Here is a 7,209-nt window from a genome sequence, read left to right on the forward strand (position 1 = left end):
TTGACCTTGAAGTATTATTTTTATTTTACGTTTCTGAATCTCCAAAAATTCACAAAAATAATTGACGTTTAAAAAATCAATTGTAAAAGTGACCTTCTCCTGAAGGTTGAAGGTTCAATTTTCAGTGTGAGCGACGGAAAAATACAATTGCAAGTTAGTTAGGATCTTTATCCAGTCATGGCTGACAGAACAAGAGCATGCTGCACTCGTGAATGATAGAAACATTTGAGTTCAACACGATACACCTGAAGAAGGTCGGAGATTACGTTGACGGAAACGTTGTGAAAATGACACTGACACAAATGAGAACGGTAGTTTGAAGAGTCCAAATACAAATGTTTTATTTTATTTTTATTTTTAGCTCCTTACTTCATGGCTTGTGTGGAGCGATTTAAAAAAAAAAAAAATTTTTAATATTGGTTTTTAAAAGATTTATTACAATAAAATGGTGGCATGACATGTACGGTCATACCCATATGAAATAACGGGTAAATAAGAGATACACTATTGAATAAGTAACACTTTACTGCAGTTGCATGGTTTATCCAATCCTTGGAAGTGTTTTAATATATTTGAATTAAAATGTTTAATACAATTCAGGAATAAGTAAAACAATTTTTATTATTCTTATTTAGTCCTCCCTCGACAAAAGGAGTGATTGGATCTAGTAATTCACTCCAATTTGTTTGTTTGCACTTTTCTTAATAACCATGCCTTGGATTTTTTGGAAACATTAGTCATGGGAAACCTCGAATGCTCGGCCTGCTTTTTTTTTTTTTTTTTTTAAACTTAATGATGAATTAGAGGCCATACCTACAGAGGCATCCAAGTGAGGAGTTGTGCACGGCATGCTTGTTCAAATTAAATTTCTGCATTTTAGTACAATCTTGAGAGGAAGGAGTAAATCTCAAAAAGTATGAGGAAAACCTATTAGAGTATAAAGCTTTCTAGTATCTGGTCATGGTCGTGCTATTCATCCTGGTGCTATAGTGTTGGTTCCCGGAAAACACCAGAACCTAATCATGGAAGATTATTATGATTGTTTCGAAGTCTAGATGTTTTGCCAGCTGAAATTTGTATCGAGAATGTTAACTTTGAAATTTTAACATAAAACAAACAGAAATTTTAGCTAATAATAATAACAAATAGATTGTATAATAAAGATCAGGTGATTTGATTCTTTTGTGCTACATTGCAGTGATGACGTCGTTACAAAGAAATATATGTAGGCAATTTAGAGAGAGACAGTTTGGGCTGGATAGTCTAGTTAAACAGATGAGTTAGCGACCGGTCGTAATTGCTTCTGTACACCGGAGGAGTTATCTGCTGGAAATAGCAAAAAATGTCGAACAAGGAAAGCCTGCAACTTCCAAGTAGGGGAACATATGGAAATATAAGTTGCCTGAAAATATAACCCAAGACCTGATGGTTGTTCCTTGAAATGAATCTTTATAGCAACTTTTGCAGATTCGTCAACCAAGACCAAAAGATATACAAAGGTATGTTTCTCTGTTTGGTCAGATGTAAACCCCCAGAAAGATGTTATTCATCCCTTTGTGTAGAGAACTGTCTGTTTGTAAATTGTTTGTGTTTGTTGAATTGTGTCTATACTTTATACTAGACGTCGTCATGCCACACACATATGAACTCGATTAGATATGGAGAAACTAGATGATCACAAACGCATTTTATATATACATTTTATACAATTGCATAAAAATATGAACATTAAATAGACTCGTTATATATCCCAGGCTATATAATACTGGGTCAGTTAGACCAGTTCTTTCCAACAAGTTTATCACATTTCAAACATTGGCTGTCCAGGCACAACGATCCAAAGCTGCTTCCGTTATGAGTGCAAGCCATTTACAGTTCCAGTGATAGACCTCATGAAGGTGAGAGCTCAGAATTAGTCGAACCTACTGCTTCACCGTTCAGTCAGGTTTTGAATTGGCTACCGTGACGTTTTTTCCAGCCTGTTGGTAGTGCGGGGTCGATGACTTCATGGACAAAGTTGCTTGAGTGGAGACCTTTATTGTGAAAAAGTGGTATTTTGCTGATTGTTGGGTTGGTCGTGGATATTTACAGAGATAGGTGCAAAAAGTTTTCTAACATGGAAGAGGGAGCCCACCTTCCTTGTAGCAGCCTTGGCAATATCTTCTATGTATTTATTCCAATTGATGTTATGTGTAAATGTTAGGCTGAGGTGTTTGAACGATGGGAATTGATGATTGAAATGGTTTGTTATAATTGTAAAGGAATTTGGTGAAAGAAAAAAAAAAATCAGTATTTTTATTTTAGCCTTTGCTCAACATGACTACACACAAGTCTAGTTGAGTAAGGAGACTGTGTTTTAAGTATATGTAACCAATTTTGTTTTTTTAAATCTCTGTTCCTGATCCAACTTTAGTATAGTAGCGTCCAAAACTAAGGGGACAAAATTTTAAAACCTAATATTTGTTAGAAATAACAACTGTGAAAAGCTGAGATTTTGACAACTGGTAGTCGTTATCATCCATAATAACATACTAAAATTTAAATCATTTGCAAAGGATAGAAAAAGAATTATAACGTTTATTTTCAAAATAGGAATGTCCAAAAGTAAGAGACAAAATTGAGAAAAACAACATAAACAGCAAAAAACAATAAAAATACATGTACAATCAATTTAGTAAATGAGCCCTTGCTCTCTATGACAGCTGCACATCTTCAACTACAAGAATGAATCCGTTCTTGACAATCCTCAATACTAATTTTAGACCATTCTTCTTGAAGCTTCACCCACAAATCCTCCGTGTTAGTTGGATTTCTTTTCCATAACTTTCACTCCTAAGGTCTTCCAAACATTTTCTATTAGATTTAAGTCAGGAATTTGTGGTGGCCAATTCATAATTTCGAAATTTTGTTTGCTAAGGTAACTCATTACCACCTTTGCCTTTTGACATCGGACATTATCTTGCATAAAGGCAGCCCGATCAAAACTTGAGTTCTGTATGATCTTGTTGATCAACATGTTCTTGAACAATGTTTTTATAGATCTGTGCGTTTACACGAGTTTGTAATCAGACAAGAGGCGTTGTACCTTGGCTAGAAAACATCCCAAATACTATGATGCTTCCGACCCCAAACTTGACAGTTTTCTTAGTACACTTTGCATTTAATCTTTCACCAATACATCTCTTTACATTCTTTTTCCATCATTTCCAAATAAATTAAACTTGCTTGCTTTCATCACTGAAAAATACTTTTGCATAATTTTCATATGTCCAAATTACATACCTGTTTGCAAACTCTAATCTCTTCTTATTCTTCGAACTAACAAGTGGTTTCTTCCCTGGGGTTCGATTAAACAGCCCTATTTCTTGCAGTCGTCTAGAAACAGTCTGTTTTGGCACATTAACACATGAGGTACTATTCATAACCCTTTTAATTTCTGTGCAAGACTTAAAATGGTCCTTTAATGACATACACTGCATTATTCGATCTTCTTTTGCCAAAGTTTTGCAAGGTCTGCTGGTTTTAAAAGCACTAACTATTTTGCCAGTATCCTTGTAGGATTTAACAACCCTGCCTACAACACTCTCGGAACGTTTCACTTTCTCTGAAATCTCTTTAATGGTGTGCTTTTCCTGGTGTAGCTTCACAATAGCTTTTCTCACAGAGTAATCAAGATTTTGGCGTTTCGCCATTTCCGGCTCATGCAACGTTTACAAATGACTAAGTAAGACTTATTCTTTAGAGTAAATCAAAAAATTTGAACATAGCAAACTGTTTACATTGTTTTTCTCAATTTTGTCCCTTACTTTTGGATGTTCCTATTTTGAAAATAAATAATTGTTATAATTCTTTTTCTATCCTTTGCAAATGATTCAAATTTTAGTATGTTATTATGGATGATAATGATTACCAGTCGTCAAAATTTCAGCTTTTCACAGTTATTGCTAACAAATATTAGGTTTTAAAATTTTGTCCCTTAGTTTTGGATGCTACTATATATGTCATTGTCATAAAAACATGGCATCTTCCTACTTCTACCTTTTAAGTTTGTGTAGTAATATGAAAAGTTTGCTAATCGTACTTAGAGTTAGTGGTAAAAATTTAGTTAAACTCCTTAAAAATTCTGAATGGCTGCAAATGGGGATCATTTTACATTCAATTAACAAGGTTTGCGCAAACTTGGAATTTTAACTTTCACCTTGAAAAGGTCTTATTTCTATTATTACCTTAAAAAAATCTTTCAAAATATGAAAAATTTATTGAAAATGTCTTGAAAATGGCATTCTTTATGTTCAATAAAAATGTGTCGAAATATTAAAAATAAAATCAAAATAAATACTATGAAACTATTAAGTATTAATCGACATGCAGTGTTATGAAATTGCATAGTAGTATTGTGGATACTAGAGTTATGTCCCTTCATCACAAAACTTCGTCTGGTAGTTCTGTGATGAGAAGACCCAACTGGCCTAGTTTTCAATTATCACAATTTTTTTTCTCACTTTTTTTTGAGGGGGAAAGGATTCGAATCTCACTGTATTTTTACTTTTATTTATAAATTTTTTTTGGGGGGGGGGGGCAAGGGGGGGTGTAGTGACTTTCCTAAACACTTTCCTTGTGTAGACAGAACTCTCCAATAGCGACCCCCCCACCCTCATTGTGATAATCGAAAATGAGGTCAGCTGCCCCCCCCCCAAAAAAAATGAACAAGACAGCAACCATCTTTGTCGGAAATTTAAAAGCTGTAAAGAGAGTTAATATTTGAGATGAAATAAAAAGCATTTAAAACTACTTAAAAAAACACAAAAGATGATGCAAAGTCATTTTATTGATTATGGTAACATTTATTTGTTGTATATTTGATTTTGTTAATTTTTTTATTTTTATTTTTTTTTTCCCCACTTTTTTGGATCGCAGTGGATTGTAAAACAACCCCTAAATTTTGTTGTGAAAACTTGAATTTTGTCTGGAGAACTTGAAAAATCCTTGAAAATGGACATAAAAAATCTGTACAAACCCTGATTAATATGTGCAAATACCCCCCCCCCCCCAATTAAATTCTAAAATAATTGATTTTTGACTGTTCATGCATAATCTCCTTAAAAAAAAATAGTATCTCATTCTTTTGGAATTTTGGTACTTTTTAATGTAAATATAATTGTTTTTTTAATCTGACAAAGTTCTAAATTGTTTCCCTTATTTTGAAACAAATTTACATTAAACTTTAAGGGTCTAATGCTAAATTTAGGAATGGGATTTCTAACTTGTGATCTTGTGATCCTTGGTCTCCTACTATAAATAAAGAATCTCCATAATGTTTGTTTCATATTTTTATTGCCAAGAAAAAATTTTAAAGAATCATTTTTAGAATTGGAAATAAAGTTATAATTTTTCCAATTCATATACCCCTCAAAAGTTCCGATTTTTCTGATTTCTTATTCTGATTAATTATCCTAACACTAGTATGAACACTGAAAAACTTGGGTAAAAAACAAAACAAAAACAGCATTTAATTTAGAATTTAGATTGAGGGATCAGTTTTGCATACAAGTTTAACATATGATCTCTCAGTTTTTGGTTAGATAGTGTTTGAACGATATCTAATCATTCTAGTTCTTAGATGTAAAGTATTCTTTTATTTTTTTTTTTTTTTTGGGGGGTGCATCTGAATTTAAGGTTAATGATAAAATTAAGGGAGGTATTTGAGGGGAATTGTTGCCATTATAGACTTAGGGTTTGTGGTAGAGCTAATGAAATTGTGTTATATACTCTTAAAATGCTATTTGGATAGATGATCAGTCCAAATTGGGTTAAAAATGTATATATACAAAACTAATCCCCAACTCTGAATTCTAATGATAAAAAAAAAACAAGATACGGTCTGTAGCAGACATTATTGCAAGGAACATTAGCAGTAGCGAATTCTCACTGCTCGAGATTTTGAATATACTTCCTGGCTCATCCAATCAGAAGCCAGCTCCCAGTCACGTGACTGTCTCTCTCTCTCTTTCCATCTTTCCTGGATCTTAGACTGACAACAACTTTACGTGGCATGGCTCTGTCCCCAACTTCTCTCTTGGGACTCAATAAAACTCACCTGACCTTCGAGCCTAAAGTTCAGCCGGGGAGAAACAATAAGATGGCAACTGAACTTCAATACAGTACGTAAATAAACTCTTCTTTCTACTGCGCTGTCTCTAATCTTCTGTGCCCATCTTTTTGTATAAAAATTGACAGTAGTTTGGTAGAGACCATTCTGCACACTTATATATAGTCATTCATATACAGTACTGTTTTGCTGTATCACAACTCATCAGTGTAGCTAGACTAGCACCCATCCTTAGCCAGGGATTGAACCTACAACCATCTAGTTGATAGTTGGCAGTTCTAACCTCTGGCCCATGGAACTGGTGCTCGTAAACGACCTTATCAAATGCCCATTTATATAGACACTTGCCCACTGCTTTTACAGTGTTCAACCTGCTTGTTTATTTACAAACAAATAGAGCTTCGCTTTAATGCTAATTAAGCAGTGGGTGAAGTCATTTTACGAAAGTGCTCTACCCAAGGAGAGGGGAACACGATGATAATGGATTTGTAAATGTGCACATTTCATAAATTGCAGAATTTAACTTAGATCTTTTATTTACGCAACCGAAGGGAACCTAATTAGAATGACTTTATTTTTTCGTAAATTCAGTATTTTGTATTCAGCTTTAAAAAGTAAATGATTATATTTAATAGAGAAAAAAACAAAAAAACAAACAAACTCAGCTTCATACGCATATACACACACACACATATATATACACACACATTCGTAGGAATACGCCGAGTTTAACTCGGATCTATTTATTTATGCAAATGAAGGGAAACTAATTAGAATGACCTTATTTGTTCCTAAATCTTTCTAACGAAGTATTGAACTTTAAAAAGTAAATGTTTTTTATTTTCGAAATCTTATGTGGGTGAAACGCAGCTGAACATTCCAATAATGTAGAAGCAACGTATTTGTTTATCTAATTTGTAACATTCGCGTTTAATGCAATAAAAATATTTGTTTAATAATGGAGATGTAATAGTTGATTGAAATTTAAAGATTTTCATGTTTATTAATCGCAAGTCTGGTCCTCCATAGATCTGAAGAGAGTTGGGGAATCAGGATGTTATGGAATGCTTTAAGTGCAATAATAATTCGGTATATTATTT

Source organism: Euprymna scolopes, chromosome 23, assembly GCF_053919585.1.
Source record: "Euprymna scolopes isolate OS-2025 chromosome 23, ASM5391958v1, whole genome shotgun sequence".
Classification (NCBI taxonomy): Eukaryota; Metazoa; Mollusca; class Cephalopoda; order Sepiida; family Sepiolidae; genus Euprymna; species Euprymna scolopes.